Source organism: Haliotis asinina, chromosome 5 (genome assembly GCF_037392515.1).
Source record: "Haliotis asinina isolate JCU_RB_2024 chromosome 5, JCU_Hal_asi_v2, whole genome shotgun sequence".
Taxonomy (NCBI): domain Eukaryota; kingdom Metazoa; phylum Mollusca; class Gastropoda; order Lepetellida; family Haliotidae; genus Haliotis; species Haliotis asinina.
Genome location: NC_090284.1, coordinates 2,032,107 through 2,050,682, shown reverse-complemented (window position 1 = coordinate 2,050,682; position 18,576 = coordinate 2,032,107). Strand labels below are relative to the sequence as shown.

General features: G+C 41.9%; 18 non-coding genes across 18 annotated transcripts; all 18 read right to left on the bottom strand.

Annotated features, from left to right (window-relative positions):
- Positions 1 to 1,279: 1,279 nt before the first annotated feature.
- Positions 1,280 to 1,361, bottom strand: Trnas-cga (transfer RNA serine (anticodon CGA)). The gene has a single exon. It is a non-coding gene; the product is annotated as a tRNA-Ser (tRNA).
- A 1,545-nt stretch (positions 1,362 to 2,906) lies between these two features.
- Trnas-cga (transfer RNA serine (anticodon CGA)) lies at positions 2,907 to 2,988 on the bottom strand. Its single transcript has one exon. It is a non-coding gene; the product is annotated as a tRNA-Ser (tRNA).
- A 1,545-nt stretch (positions 2,989 to 4,533) lies between these two features.
- Trnas-cga (transfer RNA serine (anticodon CGA)) lies at positions 4,534 to 4,615 on the bottom strand. Its single transcript has one exon. It is a non-coding gene; the product is annotated as a tRNA-Ser (tRNA).
- A 3,063-nt stretch (positions 4,616 to 7,678) lies between these two features.
- Positions 7,679 to 7,760, bottom strand: Trnas-cga (transfer RNA serine (anticodon CGA)). The gene has a single exon. It is a non-coding gene; the product is annotated as a tRNA-Ser (tRNA).
- A 514-nt stretch (positions 7,761 to 8,274) lies between these two features.
- On the bottom strand, positions 8,275 to 8,356 carry Trnas-cga (transfer RNA serine (anticodon CGA)). The gene has a single exon. It is a non-coding gene; the product is annotated as a tRNA-Ser (tRNA).
- Positions 8,357 to 8,870: 514 nt separating this feature from the next.
- Positions 8,871 to 8,952, bottom strand: Trnas-cga (transfer RNA serine (anticodon CGA)). The gene has a single exon. It is a non-coding gene; the product is annotated as a tRNA-Ser (tRNA).
- A 514-nt stretch (positions 8,953 to 9,466) lies between these two features.
- Trnas-cga (transfer RNA serine (anticodon CGA)) lies at positions 9,467 to 9,548 on the bottom strand. The gene has a single exon. It is a non-coding gene; the product is annotated as a tRNA-Ser (tRNA).
- A 514-nt stretch (positions 9,549 to 10,062) lies between these two features.
- Positions 10,063 to 10,144, bottom strand: Trnas-cga (transfer RNA serine (anticodon CGA)). The gene has a single exon. It is a non-coding gene; the product is annotated as a tRNA-Ser (tRNA).
- Positions 10,145 to 11,254: 1,110 nt separating this feature from the next.
- Trnas-cga (transfer RNA serine (anticodon CGA)) lies at positions 11,255 to 11,336 on the bottom strand. Its single transcript has one exon. It is a non-coding gene; the product is annotated as a tRNA-Ser (tRNA).
- A 514-nt stretch (positions 11,337 to 11,850) lies between these two features.
- Trnas-cga (transfer RNA serine (anticodon CGA)) lies at positions 11,851 to 11,932 on the bottom strand. Its single transcript has one exon. It is a non-coding gene; the product is annotated as a tRNA-Ser (tRNA).
- A 514-nt stretch (positions 11,933 to 12,446) lies between these two features.
- Trnas-cga (transfer RNA serine (anticodon CGA)) lies at positions 12,447 to 12,528 on the bottom strand. Its single transcript has one exon. It is a non-coding gene; the product is annotated as a tRNA-Ser (tRNA).
- A 1,706-nt stretch (positions 12,529 to 14,234) lies between these two features.
- On the bottom strand, positions 14,235 to 14,316 carry Trnas-cga (transfer RNA serine (anticodon CGA)). Its single transcript has one exon. It is a non-coding gene; the product is annotated as a tRNA-Ser (tRNA).
- Positions 14,317 to 14,830: 514 nt separating this feature from the next.
- Positions 14,831 to 14,912, bottom strand: Trnas-cga (transfer RNA serine (anticodon CGA)). The gene has a single exon. It is a non-coding gene; the product is annotated as a tRNA-Ser (tRNA).
- Positions 14,913 to 15,426: 514 nt separating this feature from the next.
- Positions 15,427 to 15,508, bottom strand: Trnas-cga (transfer RNA serine (anticodon CGA)). Its single transcript has one exon. It is a non-coding gene; the product is annotated as a tRNA-Ser (tRNA).
- Positions 15,509 to 16,022: 514 nt separating this feature from the next.
- Trnas-cga (transfer RNA serine (anticodon CGA)) lies at positions 16,023 to 16,104 on the bottom strand. The gene has a single exon. It is a non-coding gene; the product is annotated as a tRNA-Ser (tRNA).
- Positions 16,105 to 16,618: 514 nt separating this feature from the next.
- On the bottom strand, positions 16,619 to 16,700 carry Trnas-cga (transfer RNA serine (anticodon CGA)). Its single transcript has one exon. It is a non-coding gene; the product is annotated as a tRNA-Ser (tRNA).
- Positions 16,701 to 17,214: 514 nt separating this feature from the next.
- On the bottom strand, positions 17,215 to 17,296 carry Trnas-cga (transfer RNA serine (anticodon CGA)). The gene has a single exon. It is a non-coding gene; the product is annotated as a tRNA-Ser (tRNA).
- Positions 17,297 to 18,406: 1,110 nt separating this feature from the next.
- Positions 18,407 to 18,488, bottom strand: Trnas-cga (transfer RNA serine (anticodon CGA)). The gene has a single exon. It is a non-coding gene; the product is annotated as a tRNA-Ser (tRNA).
- Between the last annotated feature and the right edge of the window lie 88 nt (positions 18,489 to 18,576).

Genomic DNA, 18,576 nt, shown 5'->3' with positions numbered 1-18,576 from the left:
TCCTCGACACACTCGTCCATACACAGCACACAATGTTTAGGAAATAAAATAACAAACATTTCATCTGACTTTCTAAATTTTGTCTACGATTTCTTTCATTTTCTTTCTCCCACTCTACAGTTGAGCTGTCTACTTTCTACTCGGGCCAGTCTTTTGTCATATTTTGTGTCATCCAACAGTATTCACCAGTGGCCTTTCAAAGGAGATGCCAAAAGAAAGACGTTAACCACACAACATGCAAAAAGATACGCTGTGAACAGGATTCGAACCTGCGCGGGAATAACCCATTGGATTTCAAGTCCAACGCCTTAACCACTCGGCCATCACAGCTCTCCCATATCCCCTCACTAGTAAAGGAACTATCTTGTAGAAAGTCAGCTTTAGTTAAATAGCAAAACTAAAAGTAAGACGCTGTGAACAGGATTCGAACCTGCGCGGGAATATCCCATTGGATTTCGAGTCCAACGCCTTATCCACTCGGCCATCACAGCACTCACGGCAGTCAAGTCAAACAGACTCAAGCAACTTCTTGGGAGGGTTTCACCAGCTCAAAATGACACATCAATACTATTCCAAATGCACAATAACAAATTCTATCCTCGACACACTCGTCCATACACAGCACACAATGTTTAGGAAATAAAATAACAAACATTTCATCTGGCTTTCTAAATTTTGTCTACGATTTCTTTCATTTTCTTTCTCCCACTCTACAGTTCAGCTGTCTACTTTCTACTCGGGCCAGTCTTTTGTCATATTTTGTGTCATCCAACAGTATTCACCAGTGGCCTTTCAAACGAGATACCAAAAGAAAGACGTTAATCACACAACATGCAAAAAGATACACTGTGAACAGGATTCGAACCTGCGCGGGAATAACCCATTGGATTTCGAGTCCAACGCCTTAACCACTCGGCCATCACAGCACTCACGGCAGTCAAGTCAAACAGACTCAAGCAACTTCTTGGGAGGGTTTCACCAGCTCAAAATGACACATCAATACTATTCCAAATGCACAATAACAAATTCTATCCTCGACACACTCGTCCATACACAGCACACAATGTTTAGGAAATAAAATAACAAACATTTCATCTGACTTTCTAAATTTTGTCTACGATTTCTTTCATTTTCTTTCTCCCACTCTACAGTTCAGCTGTCTACTTTCTACTCGGGCCAGTCTTTTGTCATATTTTGTGTCATCCAACAGTATTCACCAGTGGCCTTTCAAAGGAGATGCCAAAAGAAAGACGTTAATCACACAACATGCAAAAAGATACGCTGTGAACAGGATTCGAACCTGCGCGGGAATAACCCATTGGATTTCGAGTCCAACGCCTTAACCACTCGGCCATCACAGCTCTCCCATATCCCCTCACTAGTAAAGGACCTATCTTGTAGAAAGTCAGCTTTAGTTAAATAGCAAAACTAAAAGTAAGACGCTGTGAACAGGATTCGAACCTGCGCGGGAATATCCCATTGGATTTCGAGTCCAACGCCATAACCACTCGGCCATCACAGCACTCACGGCAGTCAAGTCAAACAGACTCAAGCAACTTCTTGGGAGGGTTTCACCAGCTCAAAATGACACATCAATACTATTCCAAATGCACAATAACAAATTCTATCCTCGACACACTCGTCCATACACAGCACACAATGTTTAGGAAATAAAATAACAAACATTTCATCTGACTTTCTAAATTTTGTCTACGATTTCTTTCATTTTCTTTCTCCCACTCTACAGTTCAGCTGTCTACTTTCTACTCGGGCCAGTCTTTTGTCATATTTTGTGTCATCCAACAGTATTCACCAGTGGCCTTTCAAACGAGATGCCAAAAGAAAGACGTTAATCACACAACATGCAAAAAGATACGCTGTGAACAGGATTCGAACCTGCGCGGGAATAACCCATTGGACTTCGAGTCCAACGCCTTAACCACTCGGCCATCACAGCTCTCCCATATCCCCTCACTAGTAAAGGAACTATCTTGTAGAAAGTCAGCTTTAGTTAAATAGCAAAACTAAAAGTAAGACGCTGTGAACAGGATTCGAACCTGCGCAGAAATATCCCATTGGATTTCGAGTCCAACGCCTTATCCACTCGGCCATCACAGCACTCACGGCAGTCAAGTCAAACAGACTCAAGCAACTTCTTGGGAGGGTTTCACCAGCTCAAAATGACACATCAATACTATTCCAAATGCACAATAACAAATTCTATCCTCGACACACTCGTCCATACACAGCACACAATGTTTAGGAAATAAAATAACAAACATTTCATCTGGCTTTCTAAATTTTGTCTACGATTTCTTTCATTTTCTTTCTCCCACTCTACAGTTCAGCTGTCTACTTTCTACTCGGGCCAGTCTTTTGTCATATTTTGTGTCATCCAACAGTATTCACCAGTGGCCTTTCAAACGAGATACCAAAAGAAAGACGTTAATAACACAACATGCAGAAAGATACGCTGTGAACAGGATTCGAACCTGCGCGGGAATAACCCATTGGATTTCAAGTCCAACGCCTTAACCACTCGGCCATCACAGCACTCACGGCAGTCAAGTCAAACAGACTCAAGCAACTTCTTGGGAGGGTTTCACCAGCTCAAAATGACACATCAATACTATTCCAAATGCACAATAACAAATTCTATCCTCGACACACTCGTCCATACACAGCACACAATGTTTAGGAAATAAAATAACAAACATTTCATCTGACTTTCTAAATTTTGTCTACGATTTCTTTCATTTTCTTTCTCCCACTCTACAGTTGAGCTGTCTACTTTCTACTCGGGCCAGTCTTTTGTCATATTTTGTGTCATCCAACAGTATTCACCAGTGGCCTTTCAAAGGAGATGCCAAAAGAAAGACGTTAATCACACAACATGCAAAAAGATACGCTGTGAACAGGATTCGAACCTGCGCGGGAATAACCCATTGGATTTCGAGTCCAACGCCTTAACCACTCGGCCATCACAGCTCTCCCATATCCCCTCACTAGTAAAGGACCTATCTTGTAGAAAGTCAGCTTTAGTTAAATAGCAAAACTAAAAGTAAGACGCTGTGAACAGGATTCGAACCTGCGCGGGAATATCCCATTGGATTTCGAGTCCAACGCCATAACCACTCGGCCATCACAGCACTCACGGCAGTCAAGTCAAACAGACTCAAGCAACTTCTTGGGAGGGTTTCACCAGCTCAAAATGACACATCAATACTATTCCAAATGCACAATAACAAATTCTATCCTCGACACACTCGTCCATACACAGCACACAATGTTTAGGAAATAAAATAACAAACATTTCATCTGACTTTCTAAATTTTGTCTACGATTTCTTTCATTTTCTTTCTCCCACTCTACAGTTCAGCTGTCTACTTTCTACTCGGGCCAGTCTTTTGTCATATTTTGTGTCATCCAACAGTATTCACCAGTGGCCTTTCAAACGAGATGCCAAAAGAAAGACGTTAATCACACAACATGCAAAAAGATACGCTGTGAACAGGATTCGAACCTGCGCGGGAATAACCCATTGGACTTCGAGTCCAACGCCTTAACCACTCGGCCATCACAGCTCTCCCATATCCCCTCACTAGTAAAGGAACTATCTTGTAGAAAGTCAGCTTTAGTTAAATAGCAAAACTAAAAGTAAGACGCTGTGAACAGGATTCGAACCTGCGCAGAAATATCCCATTGGATTTCGAGTCCAACGCCTTATCCACTCGGCCATCACAGCACTCACGGCAGTCAAGTCAAACAGACTCAAGCAACTTCTTGGGAGGGTTTCACCAGCTCAAAATGACACATCAATACTATTCCAAATGCACAATAACAAATTCTATCCTCGACACACTCGTCCATACACAGCACACAATGTTTAGGAAATAAAATAACAAACATTTCATCTGGCTTTCTAAATTTTGTCTACGATTTCTTTCATTTTCTTTCTCCCACTCTACAGTTCAGCTGTCTACTTTCTACTCGGGCCAGTCTTTTGTCATATTTTGTGTCATCCAACAGTATTCACCAGTGGCCTTTCAAACGAGATACCAAAAGAAAGACGTTAATAACACAACATGCAGAAAGATACGCTGTGAACAGGATTCGAACCTGCGCGGGAATAACCCATTGGATTTCAAGTCCAACGCCTTAACCACTCGGCCATCACAGCACTCACGGCAGTCAAGTCAAACAGACTCAAGCAACTTCTTGGGAGGGTTTCACCAGCTCAAAATGACACATCAATACTATTCCAAATGCACAATAACAAATTCTATCCTCGACACACTCGTCCATACACAGCACACAATGTTTAGGAAATAAAATAACAAACATTTCATCTGACTTTCTAAATTTTGTCTACGATTTTTTTCATTTTCTTTCTCCCACTCTACAGTTGAGCTGTCTACTTTCTACTCGGGCCAGTCTTTTGTCATATTTTGTGTCATCCAACAGTATTCACCAGTGGCCTTTCAAAGGAGATGCCAAAAGAAAGACGTTAATCACACAACATGCAAAAAGATACGCTGTGAACAGGATTCGAACCTGCGCGGGAATAACCCATTGGATTTCGAGTCCAACGCCTTAACCACTCGGCCATCACAGCTCTCCCATATCCCCTCACTAGTAAAGGACCTATCTTGTAGAAAGTCAGCTTTAGTTAAATAGCAAAACTAAAAGTAAGACGCTGTGAACAGGATTCGAACCTGCGCGGGAATATCCCATTGGATTTCGAGTCCAACGCCATAACCACTCGGCCATCACAGCACTCACGGCAGTCAAGTCAAACAGACTCAAGCAACTTCTTGGGAGGGTTTCACCAGCTCAAAATGACACATCAATACTATTCCAAATGCACAATAACAAATTCTATTCTCGACACACTCGTCCATACACAGCACACAATGTTTAGGAAATAAAATAACAAACATTTCATCTGACTTTCTAAATTTTGTCTACGATTTCTTTCATTTTCTTTCTCCCACTCTACAGTTCAGCTGTCTACTTTCTACTCGGGCCAGTCTTTTGTCATATTTTGTGTCATCCAACAGTATTCACCAGTGGCCTTTCAAACGAGATGCCAAAAGAAAGACGTTAATCACACAACATGCAAAAAGATACGCTGTGAACAGGATTCGAACCTGCGCGGGAATAACCCATTGGACTTCGAGTCCAACGCCTTAACCACTCGGCCATCACAGCTCTCCCATATCCCCTCACTAGTAAAGGAACTATCTTGTAGAAAGTCAGCTTTAGTTAAATAGCAAAACTAAAAGTAAGACGCTGTGAACAGAATTCGAACCTGCGCGGGAATATCCCATTGGATTTCGAGTCCAACGCCTTAACCACTCGGCCATCACAGCACTCACGGCAGTCAAGTCAAACAGAATCAAGCAACTTCTTTTTTGAGGGTTTCACCAGCTCAAAATGACACATCAATACTATTCCAAATGCACAATAACAAATTCTATCCTCGACACACTCGTCCATACACAGCACACAATGTTTAGGAAATAAAATAACAAACATTTCATCTGACTTTCTAAATTTTGTCTACGATTTCTTTCATTTTCTTTCTCCCACTCTACAGTTCAGCTGTCTACTTTCTACTCGGAATAGTCTTTTGTCATATTTTGTGTCATCCAACAGTATTCACCAGTGGCCTTTCAAACGACATGCCAAAAGAAAGACGTTAACCACACAACATGCAAAAAGATACGCTGTGAACAGGATTCGAACCTGCGCGGGAATAACCCATTGGATTTCAAGTCCAACGCCTTAACCACTCGGCCATCACAGCTCTCCCATATCCCCTCACTAGTAAAGGAACTATCTTGTAGAAAGTCAGCTTTAGTTAAATAGCAAAACTAAAAGTAAGACGCTGTGAACAGAATTCGAACCTGCGCGGGAATATCCCATTGGATTTCGAGTCCAACGCCTTAACCACTCGGCCATCACAGCACTCACGGCAGTCAAGTCAAACAGAATCAAGCAACTTCTTTTTTGAGGGTTTCACCAGCTCAAAATGACACATCAATACTATTCCAAATGCACAATAACAAATTCTATCCTCGACACACTCGTCCATACACAGCACACAATGTTTAGGAAATAAAATAACAAACATTTCATCTGACTTTCTAAATTTTGTCTACGATTTCTTTCATTTTCTTTCTCCCACTCTACAGTTCAGCTGTCTACTTTCTACTCGGAATAGTCTTTTGTCATATTTTGTGTCATCCAACAGTATTCACCAGTGGCCTTTCAAACGACATGCCAAAAGAAAGACGTTAACCACACAACATGCAAAAAGATACGCTGTGAACAGGATTCGAACCTGCGCGGGAATAACCCATTGGATTTCAAGTCCAACGCCTTAACCACTCGGCCATCACAGCTCTCCCATATCCCCTCACTAGTAAAGGAACTATCTTGTAGAAAGTCAGCTTTAGTTAAATAGCAAAACTAAAAGTAAGACTCTGTGAACAGGATTCGAACCTGCGCGGGAATATCCCATTGGATTTCGAGTCCAACGCCTTAACCACTCGGCCATCACAGCACTCACGACAGTCAAGTCAAACAGAATCAAGCAACTTCTTGGGAGGGTTTCACCAGCTCAAAATGACGCGTCAATACTATTCCAAATGCACACTAACAAATTCTATCCTCGACACACTCGTCCATACACAGCACACAATGTTTAGGAAATAAAATAACAAACATTTCATCTGACTTTCTAAATTTTGTCTACGATTTCTTTCATTTTCTTTCTCCCACTCTACAGTTCAGCTGTCTACTTTCTACTCGGGCCAGTCTTTTGTCATATTTTGTGTCATCCAACAGTATTCACCAGTGGACTTCAAAACGAGATGCCAAAAGAAAGACGTTAATCACACAACATGCAAAAAGATACGCTGTGAACAGGATTCGAACCTGCGCGGGAATAACCCATTGGATTTCAAGTCCAACGCCTTAACCACTCGGCCATCACAGCTCTCCCATATCCCCTCACTAGTAAAGGAACTATCTTGTAGAAAGTCAGCTTTAGTTAAATAACAAAACTAAAAGTAAGACGCTGTGAACAGAATTCGAACCTGCGCGGGAATATCCCATTGGATTTCGAGTCCAACGCCTTAACCACTCGGCCATCACAGCACTGACAGCAGTCAAGTCAAACAGACTCAAGCAACTTCTTGGGAGGGTTTCACCAGCTCAAAATGACACGTCAATACTATTCCAAATGCACAATAACAAATTCTATCCTCGACACACTCGTCCATACACAGCACACAATGTTTAGGAAATAAAATAACAAACATTTCATCTGACTTTCTAAATTTTGTCTACGATTTCTTTCATTTTCTTTCTCCCACTCTACAGTTCAGCTGTCTACTTTCTACTCGGGCCAGTCTTTTGTCATATTTTGTGTCATCCAACAGTATTCACCAGTGGCCTTTCAAACGAGATGCCAAAAGAAAGACGTTAATCACACAACATGCAAAAAGATACGCTGTGAACAGGATTCGAACCTGCGCGGGAATAACCCATTGGATTTCAAGTCCAACGCCTTAACCACTCGGCCATCACAGCTCTCCCATATCCCCTCACTAGTAAAGGAACTATCTTGTAGAAAGTCAGCTTTAGTTAAATAGCAAAACTAAAAGTAAGACGCTGTGAACAGGATTCGAACCTGCGCGGGAATATCCCATTGGATTTCGAGTCCAACGCCTTAACCACTCGGCCATCACAGCACTCACGACAGTCAAGTCAAACAGAATCAAGCAACTTCTTGGGAGGGTTTCACCAGCTCAAAATGACACGTCAATACTATTCCAAATGCACAATAACAAATTCTATCCTCGACACACTCGTCCATACACAGCACACAATGTTTAGGAAATAAAATAACAAACATTTCATCTGACTTTCTAAATTTTGTCTACGATTTCTTTCATTTTCTTTCTCCCACTCTACAGTTCAGCTGTCTACTTTCTACTCGGGCCAGTCTTTTGTCATATTTTGTGTCATCCAACAGTATTCACCAGTGGCCTTTCAAACGAGATGCCAAAAGAAAGACGTTAATCACACAACATGCAAAAAGATACGCTGTGAACAGGATTCGAACCTGCGCGGGAATAACCCATTGAATTTCAAGTCCAACGCCTTAACCACTCGGCCATCACAGCTCTCCCATATCCCCTCACTAGTAAAGGAACTATCTTGTAGAAAGTCAGCTTTAGTTAAATAGCAAAACTAAAAGTAAGACGCTGTGAACAGGATTCGAACCTGCGCGGGAATATCCCATTGGATTTCGAGTCCAACGCCTTAACCACTCGGCCATCACAGCACTCACGACAGTCAAGTCAAACAGAATCAAGCAACTTCTTGGGAGGGTTTCACCAGCTCAAAATGACACGTCAATACTATTCCAAATGCACAATAACAAATTCTATCCTCGACACACTCGTCCATACACAGCACACAATGTTTAGGAAATAAAATAACAAACATTTCATCTGACTTTCTAAATTTTGTCTACGATTTCTTTCATTTTCTTTCTCCCACTCTACAGTTCAGCTGTCTACTTTCTACTCGGGCCAGTCTTTTGTCATATTTTGTGTCATCCAACAGTATTCACCAGTGGCCTTTCAAACGAGATGCCAAAAGAAAGACGTTAATCACACAACATGCAAAAAGATACGCTGTGAACAGGATTCGAACCTGCGCGGGAATAACCCATTGGATTTCAAGTCCAACGCCTTAACCACTCGGCCATCACAGCTCTCCCATATCCCCTCACTAGTAAAGGAACTATCTTGTAGAAAGTCAGCTTTAGTTAAATAGCAAAACTAAAAGTAAGACGCTGTGAACAGGATTCGAACCTGCGCGGGAATATCCCATTGGATTTCGAGTCCAACGCCTTAACCACTCGGCCATCACAGCACTCACGACAGTCAAGTCAAACAGAATCAAGCAACTTCTTGGGAGGGTTTCACCAGCTCAAAATGACACGTCAATACTATTCCAAATGCACAATAACAAATTCTATCCTCGACACACTCGTCCATACACAGCACACAATGTTTAGGAAATAAAATAACAAACATTTCATCTGACTTTCTAAATTTTGTCTACGATTTCTTTCATTTTCTTTCTCCCACTCTACAGTTCAGCTGTCTACTTTCTACTCGGGCCAGTCTTTTGTCATATTTTGTGTCATCCAACAGTATTCACCAGTGGCCTTTCAAACGAGATGCCAAAAGAAAGACGTTAATCACACAACATGCAAAAAGATACGCTGTGAACAGGATTCGAACCTGCGCGGGAATAACCCATTGAATTTCAAGTCCAACGCCTTAACCACTCGGCCATCACAGCTCTCCCATATCCCCTCACTAGTAAAGGAACTATCTTGTAGAAAGTCAGCTTTAGTTAAATAGCAAAACTAAAAGTAAGACGCTGTGAACAGGATTCGAACCTGCGCGGGAATATCCCATTGGATTTCGAGTCCAACGCCTTAACCACTCGGCCATCACAGCACTCACGACAGTCAAGTCAAACAGAATCAAGCAACTTCTTGGGAGGGTTTCACCAGCTCAAAATGACACGTCAATTCTATTCCAAATGCACAATAACAAATTCTATCCTCGACACACTCGTCCATACACAGCACACAATGTTTAGGAAATAAAATAACAAACATTTCATCTGACTTTCTAAATTTTGTCTACGATTTCTTTCATTTTCTTTCTCCCACTCTACAGTTCAGCTGTCTACTTTCTACTCGGGCCAGTCTTTTGTCATATTTTGTGTCATCCAACAGTATTCACCAGTGGCCTTTCAAACGAGATGCCAAAAGAAAGACGTTAATCACACAACATGCAAAAAGATACGCTGTGAACAGGATTCGAACCTGCGCGGGAATAACCCATTGGATTTCAAGTCCAACGCCTTAACCACTCGGCCATCACAGCTCTCCCATATCCCCTCACTAGTAAAGGAACTATCTTGTAGAAAGTCAGCTTTAGTTAAATAGCAAAACTAAAAGTAAGACGCTGTGAACAGGATTCGAACCTGCGCGGGAATATCCCATTGGATTTCGAGTCCAACGCCTTAACCACTCGGCCATCACAGCACTCACGACAGTCAAGTCAAACAGAATCAAGCAACTTCTTGGGAGGGTTTCACCAGCTCAAAATGACACGTCAATACTATTCCAAATGCACAATAACAAATTCTATCCTCGACACACTCGTCCATACACAGCACACAATGTTTAGGAAATAAAATAACAAACATTTCATCTGACTTTCTAAATTTTGTCTACGATTTCTTTCATTTTCTTTCTCCCACTCTACAGTTCAGCTGTCTACTTTCTACTCGGGCCAGTCTTTTGTCATATTTTGTGTCATCCAACAGTATTCACCAGTGGCCTTTCAAACGAGATGCCAAAAGAAAGACGTTAATCACACAACATGCAAAAAGATACGCTGTGAACAGGATTCGAACCTGCGCGGGAATAACCCATTGGATTTCAAGTCCAACGCCTTAACCACTCGGCCATCACAGCTCTCCCATATCCCCTCACTAGTAAAGGAACTATCTTGTAGAAAGTCAGCTTTAGTTAAATAGCAAAACTAAAAGTAAGACGCTGTGAACAGAATTCGAACCTGCGCGGGAATATCCCATTGGATTTCGAGTCCAACGCCTTAACCACTCGGCCATCACAGCACTCACAGCAGTCAAGTCAAACAGACTCAAGCAACTTCTTGGGAGGGTTTCACCAGCTCAAAATGACACGTCAATACTATTCCAAATGCACAATAACAAATTCTATCCTCGACACACTCGTCCATACACAGCACACAATGTTTAGGAAATAAAATAACAAACATTTCATCTGACTTTCTAAATTTTGTCTACGATTTCTTTCATTTTCTTTCTCCCACTCTACAGTTCAGCTGTCTACTTTCTACTCGGGCCAGTCTTTTGTCATATTTTGTGTCATCCAACAGTATTCACCAGTGGCCTTTCAAACGAGATGCCAAAAGAAAGACGTTAATCACACAACATGCAAAAAGATACGCTGTGAACAGGATTCGAACCTGCGCGGGAATAACCCATTGAATTTCAAGTCCAACGCCTTAACCACTCGGCCATCACAGCTCTCCCATATCCCCTCACTAGTAAAGGAACTATCTTGTAGAAAGTCAGCTTTAGTTAAATAGCAAAACTAAAAGTAAGACGCTGTGAACAGGATTCGAACCTGCGCGGGAATATCCCATTGGATTTCGAGTCCAACGCCTTAACCACTCGGCCATCACAGCACTCACGACAGTCAAGTCAAACAGACTCAAGCAACTTCTTGGGAGGGTTTCACCAGCTCAAAATGACACGTCAATACTATTCCAAATGCACAATAACAAATTCTATCCTCGACACACTCGTCCACACACAGCACACAATGTTTAGGAAATAAAATAACAAACATTTCATCTGACTTTCTAAATTTTGTCTACGATTTCTTTCATTTTCTTTCTCCCACTCTACAGTTCAGCTGTCTACTTTCTACTCGGGCCAGTCTTTTGTCATATTTTGTGTCATCCAACAGTATTCACCAGTGGCCTTTCAAACGAGATGCCAAAAGAAAGACGTTAATCACACAACATGCAAAAAGATACGCTGTGAACAGGATTCGAACCTGCGCGGGAATAACCCATTGAATTTCAAGTCCAACGACTTAACCACTCGGCCATCACAGCTCTCCCATATCCCCTCACTAGTAAAGGAACTATCTTGTAGAAAGTCAGCTTTAGTTAAATAGCAAAACTAAAAGTAAGACGCTGTGAACAGGATTCGAACCTGCGCGGGAATATCCCATTGGATTTCGAGTCCAACGCCTTAACCACTCGGCCATCACAGCACTCACGACAGTCAAGTCAAACAGACTCAAGCAACTTCTTGGGAGGGTTTCACCAGCTCAAAATGACACGTCAATACTATTCCAAATGCACAATAACAAATTCTATCCTCGACACACTCGTCCACACACAGCACACAATGTTTAGGAAATAAAATAACAAACATTTCATCTGACTTTCTAAATTTTGTCTACGATTTCTTTCATTTTCTTTCTCCCACTCTACAGTTCAGCTGTCTTTTTTCTACTCGGGCCAGTCTTTTGTCATATTTCGTGTCATCCAACAGTATTCACCAGTGGCCTTTCAAACGAGATGCCAAAAGAAAGACGTTAATCACACAACATGCAAAAAGATACGCTGTGAACAGGATTCGAACCTGCGCGGGAATAACCCATTGGATTTCAAGTCCAACGCCTTAACCACTCGGCCATCACAGCTCTCCCATATCCCCTCACTAGTAAAGGAACTATCTTGTAGAAAGTCAGCTTTAGTTAAATAGCAAAACTAAAAGTAAGACGCTGTGAACAGGATTCGAACCTGCGCGGGAATATCCCATTGGATTTCGAGTCCAACGCCTTAACCACTCGGCCATCACAGCACTCACGACAGTCAAGTCAAACAGAATCAAGCAACTTCTTGGGAGGGTTTCACCAGCTCAAAATGACACATCAATACTATTCCAAATGCACAATAACAAATTCTATCCTCGACACACTCGTCCATACACAGCACACAATGTTTAGGAAATAAAATAACAAACATTTCATCTGACTTTCTAAATTTTGTCTACGATTTCTTTCATTTTCTTTCTCCCACTCTACAGTTGAGCTGTCTACTTTCTACTCGGGCCAGTCTTTTGTCATATTTTGTGTCATCCAACAGTATTCACCAGTGGCCTTTCAAACGAGATGCCAAAAGAAAGACGTTAATCACACAACATGCAAAAAGATACGCTGTGAACAGGATTCGAACCTGCGCGGGAATAACCCATTGGATTTCAAGTCCAACGCCTTAACCACTCGGCCATCACAGCTCTCCCATATCCCCTCACTAGTAAAGGAACTATCTTGTAGAAAGTCAGCTTTAGTTAAATAGCAAAACTAAAAGTAAGACGCTGTGAACAGAATTCGAACCTGCGCGGGAATATCCCATTGGATTTCGAGTCCAACGCCTTAACCACTCGGCCATCACAGCACTCACAGCAGTCAAGTCAAACAGACTCAAGCAACTTCTTGGGAGGGTTTCACCAGCTCAAAATGACACGTCAATACTATTCCAAATGCACAATAACAAATTCTATCCTCGACACACTCGTCCATACACAGCACACAATGTTTAGGAAATAAAATAACAAACATTTCATCTGACTTTCTAAATTTTGTCTACGATTTCTTTCATTTTCTTTCTCCCACTCTACAGTTGAGCTGTCTACTTTCTACTCGGGCCAGTCTTTTGTCATATTTTGTGTCATCCAACAGTATTCACCAGTGGCCTTTCAAACGAGATGCCAAAAGAAAGACGTTAATCACACAACATGCAAAAAGATACGCTGTGAACAGGATTCGAACCTGCGCGGGAATAACCCATTGGATTTCAAGTCCAACACCTTAACCACTCGGCCATCACAGCTCTCCCATATCCCCTCACTAGTAAAGGAACTATCTTGTAGAAAGTCAGCTTTAGTTAAATAGCAAAACTAAAAGTAAGACGCTGTGAACAGGATTCGAACCAGCGCGGGAATATCCCATTGGATTTCGAGTCCAACGCCTTAACCACTCGGCCATCACAGCACTCACGACAGTCAAGTCAAACAGACTCAAGCAACTTCTTGGGAGGGTTTCACCAGCTCAAAATGACACGTCAATACTATTCCAAATGCACAATAACAAATTCTATCCTCGACACACTCGTCCACACACAGCACACAATGTTTAGGAAATAAAATAACAAACATTTCATCTGACTTTCTAAATTTTGTCTACGATTTCTTTCATTTTCTTTCTCCCACTCTACAGTTCAGCTGTCTTTTTTCTACTCGGGCCAGTCTTTTGTCATATTTCGTGTCATCCAACAGTATTCACCAGTGGCCTTTCAAACGAGATGCCAAAAGAAAGACGTTAATCACACAACATGCAAAAAGATACGCTGTGAACAGGATTCGAACCTGCGCGGGAATAACCCATTGGATTTCAAGTCCAACGCCTTAACCACTCGGCCATCACAGCTCTCCCATATCCCCTCACTAGTAAAGGAACTATCTTGTAGAAAGTCAGCTTTAGTTAAATAGCAAAACTAAAAGTAAGACGCTGTGAACAGGATTCGAACCTGCGCGGGAATATCCCATTGGATTTCGAGTCCAACGCCTTAACCACTCGGCCATCACAGCACTCACGACAGTCAAGTCAAACAGAATCAAGCAACTTCTTGGGAGGGTTTCACCAGCTCAAAATGACACATCAATACTATTCCAAATGCACAATAACAAATTCTATCCTCGACACACTCGTCCACACACAGCACACAATGTTTAGGAAATAAAATAACAAACATTTCATCTGACTTTCTAAATTTTGTCTACGATTTCTTTCATTTTCTTTCTCCCACTCTACAGTTCAGCTGTCTTTTTTCTACTCGGGCCAGTCTTTTGTCATACTTCGTGTCATCCAACAGTATTCACCAGTGGCCTTTCAAACGAGATGCCAAAAGAAAGACGTTAATCACACAACATGCAAAAAGATACGCTGTGAACAGGATTCGAACCTGCGCGGGAATAACCCATTGGATTTCAAGTCCAACGCCTTAACCACTCGGCCATCACAGCTCTCCCATATCCCCTCACTAGTAAAGGAACTATCTTGTAGAAAGTCAGCTTTAGTTAAATAGCAAAACTAAAAGTAAGACGCTGTGAACAGGATTCGAACCTGCGCGGGAATATCCCATTGGATTTCGAGTCCAACGCCTTAACCACTCGGCCATCACAGCACTCACGACAGTCAAGTCAAACAGAATCAAGCAACTTCTTGGGAGGGTTTCACCAGCTCAAAATGACACATCAATACTATTCCAAATGCACAATAACAAATTCTATCCTCGACACACTCGTCCACACACAGCACACAATGTTTAGGAAATAAAATAACAAACATTTCATCTGACTTTCTAAATTTTGTCTACGATTTCTTTCATTTTCTTTCTCCCACTCTACAGTTCAGCTGTCTTTTTTCTACTCGGGCCAGTCTTTTGTCATACTTCGTGTCATCCAACAGTATTCACCAGTGGCCTTTCAAACGAGATGCCAAAAGAAAGACGTTAATCACACAACATGCAAAAAGATACGCTGTGAACAGGATTCGAACCTGCGCGGGAATAACCCATTGGATTTCAAGTCCAACGCCTTAACCACTCGGCCATCACAGCTCTCCCATATCCCCTCACTAGTAAAGGAACTATCTTGTAGAAAGTCAGCTTTAGTTAAATAGCAAAACTAAAAGTAAGACGCTGTGAACAGGATTCGAACCTGCGCGGGAATATCCCATTGGATTTCGAGTCCAACGCCTTAACCACTCGGCCATCACAGCACTCACGACAGTCAAGTCAAACAGAATCAAGCAACTTCTTGGGAGGGTTTCACCAGCTCAAAATGACACATCAATACTATTCCAAATGCACAATAACAAATTCTATCCTCGACACACTCGTCCATACACAGCACACAATGTTTAGGAAATAAAATAACAAACATTTCATCTGACTTTCTAAATTTTGTCTACGATTTCTTTCATTTTCTTTCTCCCACTCTACAGTTGAGCTGTCTACTTTCTACTCGGGCCAGTCTTTTGTCATATTTTGTGTCATCCAACAGTATTCACCAGTGGCCTTTCAAACGAGATGCCAAAAGAAAGACGTTAATCACACAACATGCAAAAAGATACGCTGTGAACAGGATTCGAACCTGCGCGGGAATAACCCATTGGATTTCAAGTCCAACGCCTTAACCACTCGGCCATCACAGCTCTCCCATATCCCCTCACTAGTAAAGGAACTATCTTGTAGAAAGTCAGCTTTAGTTAAATAGCAAAACTAAAAGTAAGACGCTGTGAACAGGATTCGAACCTGCGCGGGAATATCCCATTGGATTTCGAGTCCAACGCCTTAACCACTCGGCCATCACAGCACTCACGGCAGTCAAGTCAAACAGAATCAAGCAACTTCTTGGGAGGGTTTCACCAGCTCAAAATGACACATCAATACTATTCCAAATGCACAATAACAAATTCTATCCTCGACACACTCGTCCATACACAGCACACAATGTTTAGGAAATAAAATAACAAACATTTCATCTGACTTTCTAAATTTTGTCTACGATTTCTTTCATTTCCTTTCTCCCACTCTACAGTTGAACTGTCTACTTTCTACTCGGGCCAGTCTTTTGTCATATTTTGTGTCATCCAACAGTATTCACCAGTGGCCTTTCAAACGAGATGCCAAAAGAAAGACGTTAATCACACAACATGCAAAAAGATACGCTGTGAACAGGATTCGAACCTGCGCGGGAATAACCCATTGGATTTCAAGTCCAACGCCTTAACCACTCGGCCATCACAGCTCTCCCATATCCCCTCACTAGTAAAGGAACTATCTTGTAGAAAGTCAGCTTTAGTTAAATAGCAAAACTAAAAGTAAGACGCTGTGAACAGGATTCGAACCTGCGCGGGAATATCCCATTGGATTTCGAGTCCAACGCCTTAACCACTCGGCCATCACAGCACTCACGGCAGTCAAGTCAAACAGACTCAAGCAACTTCTTGGGAGGGTTTCACCAGCTCAAAATGACACGTCAATACTATTCCAAATGCACAATAACAAATTCTATCCTCGACACACTCGTCCATACACAGCACACAATGTTTAGGAAATAAAATAACAAACATTTCATCTGACTTTCTAAATTTTGTCTACGATTTCTTTCATTTCCTTTCTCCCACTCTACAGTTCAGCTGTCTTTTTTCTACTCGGGCCAGTCTTTTGTCATATTTCGTGTCATCCAACAGTATTCACCAGTGGCCTTTCAAACGAGATGCCAAAAGAAAGACGTTAATCACACAACATGCAAAAATATACGCTGTGAACAGGATTCGAACCTGCGCGGGAATAACCCATTGGATTTCAAGTCCAACGCCTTAACCACTCGGCCATCACAGCTCTCCCATATCCCCTCACTAGTAAAGGAACTATCTTGTAGAAAGTCAGCTTTAGTTAAATAGCAAAACTAAAAGTAAGACGCTGTGAACAGGATTCGAACCTGCGCGGGAATATCCCATTGGATTTCGAGTCCAACGCCTTAACCACTCGGCCATCACAGCACTCACGACAGTCAAGTCAAACAGAATCAAGCAACTTCTTGGGAGGGTTTCACCAGCTCAAAATGACACATCAATACTATTCCAAATGCACAATAACAAATTCTATCCTCGACACACTCGTCCATACACAGCACACAATGTTTAGGAAATAAAATAACAAACATTTCATCTGACTTTCTAAATTTTGTCTACGATTTCTTTCATTTTCTTTCTCCCACTCTACAGTTGAGCTGTCTACTTTCTACTCGGGCCAGTCTTTTGTCATATTTTGTGTCATCCAACAGTATTCACCAGTGGCCTTTCAAACGAGATGCCAAAAGAAAGACGTTAATCACACAACATGCAAAAAGATACGCTGTGAACAGGATTCGAACCTGCGCGGGAATAACCCATTGGATTTCAAGTCCAACGCCTTAACCACTCGGCCATCACAGCTCTCCCATATCCCCTCACTAGTAAAGGAACTATCTTGTAGAAAGTCAGCTTTAGTTAAATAGCAAAACTAAAAGTAAGACGATGTGAACAGGATTCGAACCTGCGCGGGAATATCCCATTGGATTTCGAGTCCAACGCCTTAACCACTCGCCCATCACAGCACTCACGGCAGTCAAGTCAAACAGAATCAAGCAACTTCTTGGGAGGGTTTCACCAGCTCAAAATGACACATCAATACTATTCCAAATGCACAATAACAAATTCTATCCTCGACACACTCGTCCATACACAGCACACAATGTTTAGGAAATAAAATAACAAACATTTCATCTGACTTTCTAAATTTTGTCTACGATTTCTTTCATTTTCTTTCTCCCACTCTACAGTTGAGCTGTCTACTTTCTACTCGGGCCAGTCTTTTGTCATATTTTGTGTCATCCAACAGTATTCACCAGTGGCCTTTCAAACGAGATGCCAAAAGAAAGACGTTAATCACACAACATGCAAAAAGATACGCTGTGAACAGGATTCGAACCTGCGCGGGAATAACCCATTGGATTTCAAGTCCAACGCCTTAACCACTCGGCCATCACAGCTCTCCCATATCCCCTCACTAGTAAAGGAACTATCTTGTAGAAAGTCAGCTTTAGTTAAATAGCAAAACTAAAAGTAAGACGCTGTGAACAGGATTCGAACCTGCGCGGGAATATCCCATTGGATTTCGAGTCCAACGCCTTAACCACTCGGCCATCACAGCACTCACGGCAGTCAAGTCAAACAGACTCAAGCAACTTCTTGGGAGGGTTTCACCAGCTCAAAATGACACGTCAATACTATTCCAAATG